This window comes from Octodon degus, unplaced genomic scaffold (genome assembly GCF_000260255.1).
Source record: "Octodon degus isolate 3935 unplaced genomic scaffold, OctDeg1.0 scaffold00019, whole genome shotgun sequence".
NCBI lineage: Eukaryota > Metazoa > Chordata > Mammalia > Rodentia > Octodontidae > Octodon > Octodon degus.
The window spans coordinates 20,806,468-20,823,211 of NW_004524595.1; the positions used below are offsets into that span (position 1 = coordinate 20,806,468).

The following is a 16,744-nucleotide window of genomic DNA, read 5'->3' on the forward strand; positions in this document are numbered from 1 at the left end:
CGAAACTAGCATTTTTTACATGAACACTGGGTTAAAGTTTGAAAAGCACCATGTCCTTCAACCTCAGCATCTCCCCCTTCCAAGACACCCTATAGAGCCATGTGTGGACTCTGCAATCACATATTCCAGATGTGGAAACTCAAACTCAGAGCTGTTAAATTCCTTGGAAAAGGTCGCAACATGGCAAATGGCAAAGCCAGGCCACAAACCCAGGTCGACTTGCCACCAAACCATGACACTTAGGTGGCTGTTGGAAGTGAACTGAGTAAGACCCAATCACAGCTCAAATCTCCACCCCCTTGAAGCAATCACAGATGTTAGTACTAAAAGGCAGAGGCTGCCAACTGATGAGTTCTAGACTTTCAGCCTCTCTGTGAAGTACCAAAGATCTGGTTGCACAGGAGGGTCTCAAGCCAAGCACAGATGTATCTCGAGGGGACTGAGCAGTGGCAGTCCCTGTGAGCAGGCAGACAAGGGACTCAGACTCCACAGCTGTGCCAGCTACCTGCTCGCCTCAGCCACTCAGGTTGCCCCAAATCACAGGATGGTTTCATCTGAGAATTGTAAACTGGTGGTGGATATGAAATAAATCCTTATCAACTGAGCAAGATTTTCCTGGAGTGCAAAGCAAGACATCTAGAGCTAGGGAAATGCCATTTCAATGTTTTCTTCGCATTAAGCTAATTATATTCTACACTCTTACATCATGGGTTTAAAATTTGACTCTTGAGGACAAATGACTGACACCATCTCTGTTCACTGGGAAGAATGCTTCTTCCAACATGGGGCTAACGTCCACCTCCTGCTGCCACTTCTGGCCTCCTCAGGCTCATTTTTCTCTCTCTGTAGATTACCACCATATCACTTCCAGGTCCTCTCTTCCTTCCCTGGGAACCTAGAGGATCCCTGGGGGAAAAAGGCTATGTGCAGGGTCAGTGTGATTCACAAGTAAGTGTGGGAGATGCTCTTCTTCTGAAGAAAGAAATGTGACATCCACAGAGCTCCAGATAAGAACTGGGGTAGAGTCAAGACCAATGATGGAGGAGGAAGGATACCTAGTCTGCACAACAGAGATAGAAATAAATGTGATAAGCTGGGCAGGCAGGGGATTTGTGCATGAGTGCTGGCTAACTGAGCACCATGTGGTTGTCAGAAGCATATTTGAAAGGGAAGAGAGAAAAATACGATTTCTCATCCTGACACATTTTGGAGACCCTCCAATAGGGAGAGAGTGTCATTGCTGAGATATTTCATTTCTTTCCTCAAAACTATGCAAATTAACAAAATATTGTAACCTTTTATTCCTCTGGGTTATAAATTTGTGTATTTCTTCTGTTCTAGGATTTTTAAATACTCTAGTGTAGCTAAAAGGGAAAAAAATTGTCAGACTGGCTTGAACTCACCTGCCCTCACCCAAATGAGTTGATTTGTTCTAACAAACATCCAGGGAATTCTGGCTCCAGGTGTTACTCCGTCCAGAGCCTCACACAGCATCATCAGACATGAGTGTCTATATCCTGGCTCTTTGTTTTCTTATGTTTGTTTTGTTTTCTGCAGGTCTCTCCTTCCTTGCAAGCAAAATAGCCTTTGGTGGCTCTCATACACATTCTGCCTGCTTAGCAATCCCACCAGAAGTGACCTCTTCCCTAAGAGTTCGTACAAATGCCTCTTGTCTCTGTTTGGCCTGGCATTGGTCAAGGCCCACTTCAGAATTAATTACTGTGGCTAGAGAGATACGGTATTCTCATTGGCTGAACCTAAGTCCCCAGTGGAGCCAAGCTAGGAGCACCAATTCTATCAAGACCCTTAAATCAGCATCAGAAAGATGTGATTCTCCAAATGAAACAGAAGAACTATATATGAAGAAGGGTGGTGGGCAGGCCAACCCACTGAAGGCCATGAACATTTTCTACTCAGAGTTTGGAGTGGGGAAGGAGGAGCCTTCATTAATCCATTTTTATTTCTGTCCGTTTTCCAGTCTTGAGTTCCTTGGCTTCTGGGTCCAACCCACAAATAAACCAGAAAAGTAAAAATTATTATTTTCATTGGATCACTACCCCAATAAAACAGAAGCCAATGTATCAGAAAAATAACTTTTTCATAAAATTTCTTGGCCAGCCTGAGAGACTCAATAGTTATCTTCAGGTCATATTAAGCATCAAAATGTATTTCATTCCAACTCACACATATTAATTCTGAGGCTCCTTCATTATTGGTATAGAGCCAACTCTTAATTATTAGAGGGCGTAGAATCTGAGGAACTATGGATCAATCTTAAAGTCTTGTTTTTGCCAACAGATTCAGCCAACTGTAGTAAGCAACAATCCTAATTTGACTTCCACATCTGCTGCAATTGCTCCCACACATACCTACACAGGGCTTTGGGTCAGATCCACCCACCTCCATACATTTCAGAGTCTGATTAATCCACATTAACTTATCCTGAGTGCAGAAGCAGAACATTTTATCATTTCAGCGAAAAGACTCAATTAACTGAGAACTAAAAAAGCCAGTGGCAGGAGCTACATCCACACATGCCATTTTAATTTGAATTCCCTCCTACCCAGACCCTCATCTCAAGTTATCCAAGACCCCTAACCATCTTTTCTTTCCTCCAAAACATAAAATATCTTTCTACCCATTTCCCTCTAATCATTCTGAAGTTTCTTATTTTTCCATTTTTATTTTTTATTAGTACACGTTTGCAGTATGTGTCTGCATAACGTTGCTCATGGCAGGTTGGTGTATGTACATAATATATTGTAATCCTTTTCTGTCCACTCCCTTCTCCTCCCTTTGTCTTTTGATTCTCTTCCCATTTGCAAAACATTTATCTCTGTAATTCCTATTATTTATCATTTATTTTGCTCTTTATTTACGCTTTGGGTTTCTCATATAACAGAAAACATGTGGCATCTAAATTTGTGTATCTGATTTATTTCACTTCACGTGGCCTCGAGATGATCCATTTGCCTACAAATGACTCAGGTTTGTTCTTCTTTAGGACAAAGTAGCACTCTGCACTTACCTAAGCATAAACAGCCAGAAAGAGATTAAAGGCAAGAAGTAGAAGAGGTAGAGATAGAACGTGCAAGACAAGATGAGGTAGAGCAACTAGTAGAGAAAAGCAAATCAAGGAGTATTCAAAGAAGTCACCAGAGAACAGGCAAGGGGTCTTAAAATGGAATTCAATTGAAAGGGCTAATTGGTAGTTTCCTGATTTCATCTCTTCCCAGAATCTCCTCACCCCATCACCTCCAACTGCTAAATAAGCCTCACTTCACTCCCTAGAAGGTGGTTCCATGTGCTCATTTAGAAATCTTCATATGGACCACACACTGTACCCAGTTTTGATTCTTAATTGTCCAGTCTTGACAGTGACTTGTGCTCCTACTACTACAAACAGCTCACACTTATTCAGACCTCCTCTATGGCAGATAGGGTGTTGTACATCAGGCATGAATCATTTGATTCATTCCTTACAATGCTAAGAACAAGACATTTTTCACATTTTCTAATGAGGATATTTGGCCTAAAATGAAAGCCACTTGCCTGAGGTTAGCCCACCAGTAAGGACCAGAGCAACGGCACAACATACAGACTGGAGGAAAGGAAGAAGAAACCTGGGAAATCCATACTTTTGTCTAGCAATTGTCTCAAGATCTGACTTTTTAGGTGAGAAAGTAAAGCTTTTTAGGTGACTATCCACCAAGCAAATACTTAATAAGAAAGAATAAGACACATTCTCTAACAAGAAGCATGTTAAAACTCTTGGGATAATTAACAATGCAGAAATCATTTTTCAGTACAATACATGGTGGTAACATTAAGCTCCAAATAATATTTGGCTATTTTTCTAAGAGCACAAACCTCTATTGACTGAGAGAGAACAGAGAGCATATGGCAAGGAATGACTTGGTAGTTTTTGGCCTAACTTCAGAATTCCAAGAATAAATAACCAGCTGAGCATGGTAGTACATGCCTGTGAATCCAGCGCTCGAGAGGCTCAGGTAGGAAGATCACCAGGAGTTCAAGGCTAGCTTAACTACATAGTGAATCCTGTCTCTAAATAAATAAATAAATAACAAGAAAAACCCGGAGAATACAACACCAAAGTTCCCATTATGATTACAGACCAACTACTATTACACAGTAGAATTCCCCAAGGGCACACAGTCAGGACACTTGAGTTGGGATTTTGGACAAGTCACTTGACCACCATCACAATCCATCTGTTTATGGAACTGAGTGTTTTAGTCAGCTTTCTATTACTGTGACGACTGATACCTGAGAGAATCAACTTATAAAAAAGAAATGTTTATTTTGGTGGCAGTTTTAGAGGTTTCAGTCTATAACCAAAAGGCCACATTGCTCTGAGCCTGTGATGGCTTACGACAGGAGCACAACATGGAACAAGAGTTTACTATGCTGTCTCTTTTACTACATGAGAGCAAAAGAAGGGACTGGGTCCCAAAATCCCCTTCTAGGCCATATGCCTAGTGACCTAAAACTTCTCTTCAGGCTGCACTCTTAACATTTCCACCAGAAACCATTAGTTCAAGCTGGGACCAAACTTTCAGCCCATAGGTTTTGGAGAACATTTATCTAAACTATGGCACCATCAAAGTTACATGTGTGGCAAAGAGAGAAATGTGTTTGGCACCTAGCACATGCTTAAAAGGGAAGATTAACTGAAATTTCAAATATACCTATTATTTGATCAGCAATCCCATTTCTAGGAAATAATTACTTAAGCAAAAGCACAAGTAAATGAAGATACACATACAAGTATGTTCATTAATAACTGGAAAGCTAAAAAGAAAGTAAGTGAAACTGCTCACTAAATTGTGTTCCATCCATGTATAGTGCCTGCAAACCTAGGTCCAAATAGTGGGGCAATGAAGCTGGATTTTGTGAGTGACAGAGTCAAATTACCTCAGCTGGACTGATAACTGCACCACCGTTAAGTGATCCCAGACAAATTTCTTCAGCTCTTAAGGCCCCAGTCTCCTACCTCTGCAAAATGGGAATAGCAGTGGTCACCAGGGTCATTGTGAAGATCAAAGTGACTTAATACAGGAAAAGTGCTTAGAAAATGGCACTTTGTTCAATGCCAACTAAGTAGGTGTTTTTCATTTTTACTTTATTGAGGCATAGTTTACATATTCACCAACCCTCGAGTAAATATTGGCCAATTGAGCACAATGAAGAATCTATCAGCCTTGCCCGCCTTCCATCTCAGAATCTGTGAGCCACTTGTGGGGTTTTTTTTAGCTTTTCTAAAACATCACAGAAATGGGAATGGAGACTTTAGTATTGGGGTTATTCCACTTTATCTGGAACTCCTGAGTGTCATCAGTGTCACTGTGCACATCTATGTTTGTTGCTTTACGCTGCTGAGTCGTGTGCCATAGCATAGGTAAACCACAAATTCATTTTTGCATCTACCAATGGGCAGACATTTATAGTGTTTCCTCAGGGAAGAGAGGAGCAATAGTGAATAAGGCTACTACAAATTCCATATAGTGTGGTATGGATACATTTTCACTTTCCTGGAATGGAGGTTGGGGCAGTGATGTGGTAAGCGTAACTCTAGCTTTAGAGTTAATTTTTCTCATAATAGTGGTACAATTTTACATATGGATGTATCTTGTAACCATTTTTTGTAACCATTTTTAAAAAGGAAAAACTCCAGTTGCTGACATGCAAATCCAAGGGAAAAAATTGCAAATTGCATCACATTTTAAGAAAGCATATAAATATAACTGCACTGTTCAGAAAAGAAATAAGAGGAAGGAATACATACCGTTTTGCTACAACATTGGCTTCTGGAACAGGCCACAGGAGAGAATAAAGAAAACACTTTCCTCATAATTGTCTCAGTAAGAGAATTATGGACAATTTTTCTTTCTCATTTCTACATATTTTGCAAATAAATGAAACAGTTAATTTGACTTTAACCTGATACTCCATTAAAAAAGAGATTTCCTCCTTTCCTAAAGATCCCTGTGAAGCAGACGCTGAGGCTTCTGGTCCCTGAAAGATCTAGAGACACAAAAGAAGGGCTGCAGAGGGCTTTTTAGCATCTCACAAAGCCTTGGAGGAATGAAGCACCCAGCCACCAAGGCTGCTTGAAACTAACTGCTAGCACAACGTATGACTCCACTCATGGCTAGAATCATATTAATTCCATGCACTAACACCTGAGTGCCTCAGGCTCATAAGACATTCACAGAGGTGGTTTCATTTTTACAAATTATAATTCATTATTTTTAAGGGAGGAAGTAAATCTTGGTTTACTAAGTGCTATTCGGCATACAAAATTTTCCAAACACACACACAAAATTCAGTGGATTCAACAACTAAGAAACAGAAAGGCTACAAAACATCATTGATGGTGGCTCCACCATCTTTGAGATTTCCAAAAGCACTAGGATATTTCCTTTTCAAAAACACACAAAAGGCTCTCGGGTCAAGATGGCGGGCCGCTCGGCTGTTGCAGCATCAAGCCGGTGGCTGGAAGGTATTTGGAGGTGGTATTACAGTGCTGCAGGGTTCAATAAGCTGAGCTTAATGCGAGATGATACAGTATATGACGATGAAGATGTAAAAGAAGCCATAAGAAGGCTTCCAGAAAACCTTTATCATGACAGTATGTTTCGCATTAAGAGAGCCCGGGACCTGAGCATGAAGCATCAGATCTTGCCTAAAGAGCAGTGGACAAAACATGAGGAGGATGAATTCTACCTTGAGCCATATCTCAAAGAGGTTCTTCAGGAAAGAAAAGAAAGAGAAGAATGGGCAAAGAAGAAATCACTTAGTGAAGTCTGTGAAATGCAACTGCCTTCAAAATATTTTTATGAACTTGGTTAACACTGAAACAGTTCAAAAGTTATCTGGTCTGCGGATACCATACCTTAAATAAATGCCTGTTTTATTCAAACACACACACACACACACACACACACACACACACACACACACACACACAAGCAGCCCCAGCACCTATTCAAGCTTGACACAAAAAAGTTTTCCGAGTTTCAGTCAGGTAGCAGTATTTGCTGATCAACAACTCAATGGTCTCCAGGTCCACTGTGACCTAGCGGTAATCTCCTTTTCATTCTCCCCAGACAGGGCACTGGACCTTAGGCTTCAAGCATCTCTTTTAGGTGACCTGGGCTACTTTGTCCCTGAGGTCTGTGCTCTGCACTCTGCCTTTCAGCTCAGCATGTCTGGGCGGTTAGTCAATGCCCCAGAGCCACTCTTCCAGGAAAACCCTATTGTTCTGACACTTCCTGATCACTTACTTCCTGCCATTTTTTCAAAAAGGAAAGAAGAAAGACTATTCTAAAATCACAGTGGGCTCTGCTTTATTTCACAATTGTAGTTATTATAGTACAATTATATAGCTGCCTGGGGGGGGGCTATCTAATCACAGGGTGACTAGCCCAACTTGATCCATAGCATCCTTGAGTCAAAGCCAGTTTCCACTGGAGTGCCCAGGAGGAGCACCACCCCATCATCACACACAAAGCCATGCAACCTAGCCTCACTCTGCTCAGAGACTTTGAAACTTGCAAGAATCTCTAAGCTGTGGAACTGCATTGGTGACCCACTGGATGAGGAAGATGCCAGGCCTAGGGAAGGTGAACATCTTCCCAAACTTGGGAGGAAGTGCAGGCACATAAATACCTGGAAATGTCTCCTCATGCTCCCATTCTCTCCACCGGCTCAACCAAGATAAGAACTGGGTCAGATGCAGTCTTATTGCCCAGAAGGGGCTGAGTCACAGCTAGGGAGAAATGACCAGCGGAATGCTCACAAAACCAAGACCCTGGGTTTGAATCTTGGTGCACACATGCATATTTACACACATGCACACATGTGTACACACACTCACATACATTAACCCACCAAGGCTCACATATACACACTCACTATACATGTAAGGGCTCGTTCTGTGCCTGACTTTAATTATTAATAGATCCTGTATTGATTCATTTTGGCAATATCAAGTGGGTTAGATACTTTTATTCTTCATACTGTCTGTGGCATTTGGTATCAAACTTGAGATCATGTGGATATTATGGAAGAAATTATTGCTGAGCTGCAACTCTACTTCCACATTTTACACATTAACATGTACATGTTAAATGTTACTGGACTTTTCTAAGTTGACACTTCTAGTAAATCGGATGTTCACTCATGGTTTGTGTGGCAACAAACTTACTTGTACAATTAACTTCTGTCTGCTCGCTGTGTGATTGTTGGTGCATCACTTAACTATTTGAACTTTAGTGTCCTCATCTGTTAAAATGAGAAAAATGAAATGTATAGAATGTGCTTTAGCACTGTATTGAGAAGTAAAAGAATATGCACACACTTCCCACACCCAAAGATTCACTCTCCTTCACCTCCGTTTTGATTTGCTAATAGGTAAAATGCTTACCATCACTGAGTTACCATAAGAGCTGGGTAAGGAAACATGAAACTGCTTTGAGAACCATAATTTGCTATGTAAAGTTAATCTTTCTTATCCTCAGACATATTTTAAGTATACATGACTAGATCATCTAAACTGCTCACATATTTCACCTATTTTCAGATTGCAAAGATAAAAATGTTGGATAACACATGCACTAGGGAGTTTGTAGGAAGTGAGCATACTCCTACATCGCCTATGGGCATGGACATTATCACATCCTCTAAGATGATACACTTGAAATCAGCCAAAATTAAACATATAAGTAAATATTCTTTGACCTAGCTTTTCTAATTGTGCATGAAATGTGTGGATCTACCACTTTTCCAAAATGGATATAATTATGTACTGCAAACAGACACCAAAAATGTTAACAATAAAATAGAAATATTAGAGCCTCAGCTGTACAAATTGGGAGCACAGGATACTAAGGTTTGTCAAAAGTGTTGATTATAAATGGAGTTTTAGGGCCGGCCAAATAACTCAGCAGATTAAAACACCTGCAAGCAGGCTCAGGGGCCAGGGGGTTCGATACCCAGGCCTGACATGCCAGTCCCCCACTCTGAAGCACACTGAGATGGCAGTTGAGACTGGGCGTCATGGCACACACCTGTAATCCCAACTCTTGGGAGGCTGTAAGCAGGCGGATCACTACGAGTCCAATCTAGTAGCGAGACCCTGAACATCCTGTAGACCCACCCCTAAAATAAAAAATTAATAAATAAAATAAGATAAAAATAAATGGAGTTTTATACAAAAGAATATATAAATCAATATTTCCAGAACTCTTCATGTAGTGATGAAATTATCCCCAAGGCCCATTGCTAAGCAGAAGAAGTGTTTACATCTTTCCATGCCCACCAGTGCACACCCCAGTGCATAAACATATTCACCCTTTTTATACAGATCAACAGCATCCAATAGAAATACAACACAAGCAACAAATGTGAGTCACATATGTAATCTAAAATTGTCTAGTAGCCACAAAAAATTGTAAAACACATTAAATACATTTAGTGATATCTAAAACACTATCACATCAAACATGCAATCAATATAAAAATGTTTACGAGATGTTTTGCACTCTGTATTTTATAAGTCTTTAAAATAAGGCATGTGTTTTATATTTTTGAGTTCGTCTCTCAGTTCATATCAACCACATTTCAAGAGTTCAATGTGCTGTGCACACAGGGGTAGCTGGCTGATACCTTCATGACATGAAAGCCATGGTTAGCCTCAAAAAAAAAAAAAAAACCCTAGTAATAATCCTCTCTGGAAAGAAAAATCTCTCAAGGATTAAGGGTGAGATGATTACTTTTCACTCTGTACCTTGCTCTGTTCTTTGAATAACACAATTTTGACACCAATTCTTTACTGTAAGTGCTTATTCACCCTAGTTTACAAGTAGGAACAGATGATTCATACAACGTGAAGATGATTATCAGCAGTGAAGAACTCATTCCTATTTCTTTTACCTTTGTCATTCTTTAGTACTTTAAGGAATTTTTTTTCTAAGAACAAGTGACCTTAGAGCAATCGTTTGCCATCAAAAAAACAAAGTCCAGACTGGACAAGCACAAACTGGAAATTTGTCAGATGAGAATGGAATCTTGTAACTAATTTATAGCTGAATAGTTGGATTATAAATAAATAAGTGACTGGTGATGATCCTTTCAAATAGTCCCACTGAGCACTCTAAGACCCCTCCATGGCAAGATGAAGAACAGGAAGTGGGGGGGGGGCACATGACAGGCAAGGACAGGAAGAAGGAAACAGGAAGGACAGGTGAGGAAAGATGAGGCTTAGACAACAGGAAGCAACCTATGTTCTTTCTTCCTCTTCAGTCTGAAGTGGAAATAAGAAAGGACTCCACTCCCAGCCAGAAGAGACCTGTGTTCTCCCCTCAGCTTAACCCTGGCAATGTTCACACGAGGTAAATGATCTTCCTCTAATTCCTTTACTTGGGAGACAAAGTGAGATTCTTATGTGGAGAAAGAACACAACTGATTGGGAGGCTGAAGAAGAAAAAGCGTTGCAGGGATGAGAGGGAAGATTTCACTGAAACTAGTGGCATATGGGGTGGAGGAGATGCGGTATCACAACAAGAGCGGCTCTGAACAAAGACTAGCAACCAGGACATTTACCAAACCCCTGACCCACAAACACCAAAGCCAGCTTTTGTTCTCACTTGGGGCTTATTTGTGACATAACTCAAGAGGAAAAGCAAATTTTAAAACAATAGAACACTGTAATCTCACTCTTTGAATCTTATATTAACCAGTGTGAGTGTGTGTGTGTGTGTGTAAGGAAAATGAATAAATGTGTATCAAAACAGAAAAGGAAGTTGTTATGGTTTGTGTGTATTTGTTCCCCCAAAGCCTCGTGCAGTCCTTGAGACACAGTTCTACATTTTGTGATTAATTCATGATCCAAAGCTAGGATTGTGGGTCTGTGTATTTCTGGGATTATGGGTGTGAGTGCTACACCCAGCCTGGGGCAGATAGCCTGAATGTAACATAAGAGAGAGAGACAGACTTGCTCTTTGTTGCCATTGGTGCCACTGCTCCTGCCCGTTTGCTCTTGCTCTTTGCTGCCGCCATGTACGGCTGCCCTCTGCCATGTGCCACTCTACCTTGGAGCCAGCCGAGTATGGACTGAAAACCTCCAATAACTGTGAGCTAAATAAACCTTTCCTTTCTTCATTTTGGGTGTTGGGTATTTTGTCCCAGCAATGAGAGAAAAGTAACTGAGACAGAAGTGATAGAATTAAAAATATTCATTAATTTCGTTCTCTTAGTTCATTTATATTTTTCAGCTTTTTCATTGAGGTGCATATAATCATTAACAAAAATGTAAAATGAGCCAACCACAAATCTATCTCTGGACAATTGGAACTACTTTCCTAATTGACCTATTACTAATTCAATTTCCTTCATTGTCCCATCCTGTGAGAGGGAAAATGTTAGCATTTTATTCTACCTGTTTTTAAACAGTGTTCAATCCAGTACACTGAACAGTACCCCTGTAGCCACAAATGCCTCTTTATTTTATTTTGTTCTATTTCAGTTTTTCTAGAAAAACAGAGTTAATGCAAAATATACAATATAAAAGAATTTATAGGGGTAGGGATAGCTCAGCAGTTTAAATTCCTGCCTGGAAAGCACAAGGACCCAGGTTCAATCCCTGCTACTACATGCTGAGCTGGCCCTGCGCCATGCCAGACACTGAAACCAGGTATGGTGGCTCACACCTATAACCCCAGTGCTGGGGAGGCTGAGACAGGAGGATCACTCTGAGTCTGAGCTGCATAGTGAGACCCTGTACCAAATAAATAAATAAATCTTAAAAAATACTTCCAAGATTGGCTGACAGTGGCTGCCCAGAGTTAGGTATGGAAGGGTACAGAAAAGGGCTGTCTATGTGCTGGCGATCTGAAGGAGCCATTCGAAGCCCTGGAGGTCAAGTTCCCAGCAGGAGGCCAAAGGGTCTGTGCTGGTACCTCCCCATTTTACACATTAATTAATACTTACAATTTAATTTTCCACACACCTATCTTATTAGAATTATTTTTTGGTCCCTTAAAAATTATTTTTATGATATTTAAAAGAAAAATTTATTTTCACCACCTTTTACTCAGAAATATTTTAACCCATTCTCTGGACATCTTTACAAGTAAAATAATTAAAAGTTAATTTTGATCTTGTATATGATTTGTAACTTAAAAAATGTAAAACAAGATATACAAGAAACTAAAGATTCAAACATAATACACAAATAATTTCATTAGGGTGTAAGGATTATAAATGAGATTGTTTCATATTTTCAATTGTCTTAAATTTTTAACAATAAAAAATACTGGCTTAGGGTAAGTTAACTCTACAAAACTAAGGTTAGGTGGAAGAAATTAGTGCTAATGTTCTATAGTACAATGGCATGAATATAGTTAACAATAACTTATTGTATACATCAAAATAGGTGGAAGAAGATTGTTTCAAATGTTCTCAAAACAAAGAAATAATGTATGTTTGAAGTAATAGACACAATAATTACACTGATTTTATCACTGCGCTTGTATACGTGTAGTGAGTCCTATAAATTTTTACAATTATGCGTCAAAACAAAAATAAAAAATAAATAGCAATTAAAACTGAGAAAAAGTCAGTGACTCAGTACCGATGTTGCATTTCAAGGGTTTAGTCACCGCCTTAGCTGGCGGTGTCCATACTGGATGCTTAGGAGCCACGTGTCATCACAGACCACCCCACGGAGTGGAGCTGCTCCAATAGCGCTCCAGCTCAGCTCTCTCAGCCCCTGAGAGAGGGCTGAGACCTCTGTCCATGACCTCCAAGGTGGCTAGCTTTGGAGCAGCCTGCTGAGGCCTGGCCACGTGTGGAGAGGAGTGCGGCTGTCCTCATTCTGGGTTCAGTGCCAGGTGTCCTGTGGACTAGTGCCGGTCTTCGCCGAGCCCAGGCCACCTCAACTTGGGCAACTTCAGTGGTTTTTGGGTAGCCAAACTACTCTCCCTCAACTTCCTGACTTGGGGGTCCTAGAGAGGCCCAATCTCTACTTCTCCGGACTGACACTGTCCCCCAGGGACACAGGAAGTCCTGGGGAATGGGGAGGGAAACCAGCCTTGCTCATCCGCCCACCGTCCATGACCTACTCTACCCTGTGGGCCCTGGGATTCTCCAGGCCCCCTGCCACTCCAGCGTGAGCACTGCCTGACACGAGGATCGAGCTCCGTGTCACCAGAAGCCTCCCACAGCCAGCTCTTCAAGCCTGCCGATAAGCAAGGTGTTCTAAAGGGAGGGCCTCTCTGAAGAGACTACAGCTCTCTCACAGTGGCCCTAACAGCAGGGACAGGTCCACCACCCTGCCCCCACCTCAGCTTCACTGACCCCTCTCTGGCAGTTGTGACACCTGTCTTCCCTCACAAGGCACAGCACAGAGGGAAACAGCCGGGCGGCTCTCCTCTCTCCTGCTTCCTTTTCCTCTCCTGTCCATTTTTCTTGTCCACAGAGTTCCTTGGTGCTGGAAAGGGCTCTGTACAGCGTTTATTTACCACCCAATGTTAAAAGGCAGAACAGTAAAACTGGTCACCAAGCCTTCTCATCCCTCTTCTGAGAAAGCAAGGCCTTTCCTGTGTATATTTTAAGGGGAAATTCAGGAATTTAGAAAATCCTGCTTGAAAACAATGGCTGCTTTGCAAGGCCCTTGTTTCCCTGAAGAGCAGTTTCATTTTCATCTTAGACAAGCTTACCACTCACACCTTTGTCTTCACATTCTGTATGTATGATCTCTGATCACCACTCCCACCCCTCAGATTTTCCCACTCTTCCCACACAGACAAAGAAATGCCGTTGCCCAATAGGGCAAAGCTCCTTTCCCTAGAAAGGTGAATCAGAAAAAAGCACAAGAACAGATTCCAAGTCATCACACCTGTTAAAGTATGAAGAGAAATGTTCACTTAAAACTTTCACTACAATTGCTAGCTGAGACTAATCAAAAAACTGTCTCTAGAGAGGAAGTAATGAGCAAGGTCCCAGTTTTTCACGTCATGGTGGTGTCCAGGGAATGTTAAAGAGTTGGTATACGGAATATCCACCACACTACTCACTGTACAGTATTGGGTGAGTGCTCCATCTCGCTTTTCCTCCGTTACTTCAGGAGCTATCCATAATAGCATTGCTCCATTACTTACTAATATCGACCATATGGAGAGTTTTAACACACATTAATGTTAATGGTAGTAGCCTATGGGTTTTTTGCTCTATGGTCTATTATTATTATTATTATTATTATTATTATTAAGTATTAGCATTCAGTGATTTTATCTCACAGAATCTCAAAGCATTGTGACAGAGCCCTGCAGATCCCTAACCCAAAGACCTGTCCAATAGCAGGGTGCCCTGGCAGTAGTGACGGCTGACCTCCAGCCTCAGCTTGGATCTCCCCGGAGCAAAGGAGCTCACCTCTTCCTCAGGCAACTCTTTCGAGTTCTGCTGGCTCTAAGTCTCTTCTTCCACTGCATATTTCTTTCTCTCCTTATAACCACTTCTCATTCATTCTTTAATTTTTCAGAACGAGTCAATCATAGCAGTTAGTAAAATATTACACTTTATAAAGAAAATGAGGTAAGGTTCCCTCACCACACCTAACAAATCCTGCTCCCCGAGGTAATCACTCTGAAGAGTAGTTTCTTCATTCCAGGTCCTCAAGCATTTTCTGCATGTACACAAAGTATGTATACATGCATTTTTCCTAAATGAGATCAGGTGACTCTATACTTCTTCACATGCTGCTGAAGACTGCTCTTCTTTTTTGATTTAATGTTGTATCTTGGGCATCGTCTCACTTCCCACCACGTGAATGCTCAGTGTGCATGGACAGGCCCTGATTAATGCAACTTGAACCCCATCGGTGGGTCCCGCATCACCCCTGGCTTGGCCTTCTGGTACCACGTGGAAGAGTCCGAATAGCATTAAACACATTTAAAATCAGATATCATATCTAACATATAGTATGTATGTGTACCAATTCACAGTAATGATCTGCAAACACATATTAATAAAATAAATATTTTAAATGTTTATTAAAATGGAAATAAAATAAACTCAGCTATCATGACACTGCTGAACTTTCTCAAGCCTCACCACCCCATTTCTAGGATTCCTCACAGGACATGATTCTGGATTATGCAAATGTACTGGGCCTTCCCTGGGTGCCCACAATGCCCAGCATGCTCGGGGTAGTTACTGGGGCTGCTACAACACATGGAGACTGAGCTTCACTTTATGCTGCAGGCGGAGGAACCGAAGACACTGCTTACTGGCCCAGGAGCTCACAGTTGGATGACCAGAACATTCCTCTTTTATACCTAGACACATGAGAGTAGAAAGCACACCAAGTAGATAGGAGATGGAGACCTAGGACCAACCAGGGCAAAATGAAGTTTTTTCTTCCAAAAGTTAGGCTGAGTTAAAAATTTAAAGCTTTCTAAAAAAAAAAAAAAAAAAGACTAAGCCTACAGAATATTCAGTACAGGCAACATGGCCTCTACTACACATAGATTGGATATTTTGAAAGCCAACTTTTATCATAGAGAAGAAATATGGGAGACCAACTACTCTAACTTCTTTTACAGATGAATTACAAGACTTAGAGAGGAAAATGAATTTGCTTAAGGTCATTTAATTAATTAGTTACAAATTTATCAAGGAAGAAAAAGAGCTGTTGGAATAAAAATTTAAACTCACACCTATTCTGTGTTAGCCACATGCCAAGATTTTTAAGTGCATACTTCTTGAGTTAATATTAATTGAACATCTATTATCTGGCAGACACTGTGTCACACGATTGAGAGGCAGTCCTGTGCTCAAGTAATGTTCCAACTTCGTTCTTCATGGGACCTATCGTTCAACCACAGATCTCAGTACTCACATTCCATTTAGGATGTATAAGGATCTGTGAAGAAATTACATACATAGAAAAAAAGTCAACTTTAAGAAGTGAACTTAGTTCCCCAAAGTTACATACAAACAAGTGGTCGAGCAGGACCCCGACTTCTTGTCTGCTTCCTGCTCAGCCCCAGCAGGGAGGCTGGCCTTGGGTTACCCACGGAGGCGTCAGCATGGCACCTGGATGAGTGCGTGCTGTCTGCGGGCCTCCACAGAGGAGGCTGCAACAGCTACAATACTTTTGCCCCCAGTGGTTACGCCCCTGACACAGTAATGCTCTGCTAGTGAGAAGAACCATAGACTATTTTTAAGGAACTCTGCATACTTCAGATTCCTGATGCAATTACAAGTAGGGAAGAGTATGACACACAAAGCAAAGGCACATTAAACATACAAGTACTATGGCTTACATAAAGAACGACCTCCAAAACTCTCATCTGCTCAGAAGCAGGAAAGCTATTGATCATGAAGGCACTATGGCTGACTTTACTACAAATAGATTGGATATTTTAAAAGCCAACTTTTATCAGAGAGAAGAAATATGGGAGACCAACTATTCTAACTGCTTTTACAGATGAATAACAAGACTTGGAGAGGAAAATGAATTTACTTAAGGTCATTTAATTAATTCATTGCAAATTTATCTAAGGAAGAAAAGGAGCTGCTGGAATAAAAACTTAAACCTAGAAGGTTCTATCTCCTCCTTGACTTCTCCCTTCATTTCCTGGCCACCGTAGTGTGAGCCCCTTTCCTCTTCAGCCAGCCTGCCTACCCTGCCATGCCTGCCTTTGAGCCTGCTGACCAC

General features: G+C 41.1%; 1 pseudogene; it reads left to right on the forward strand.

Annotated features, from left to right (window-relative positions):
- The first annotated feature begins 6,477 nt into the window (after positions 1 to 6,477).
- Positions 6,478 to 6,873, forward strand: LOC101565174 (annotated as a pseudogene).
- The last annotated feature ends 9,871 nt before the right edge of the window (positions 6,874 to 16,744 follow it).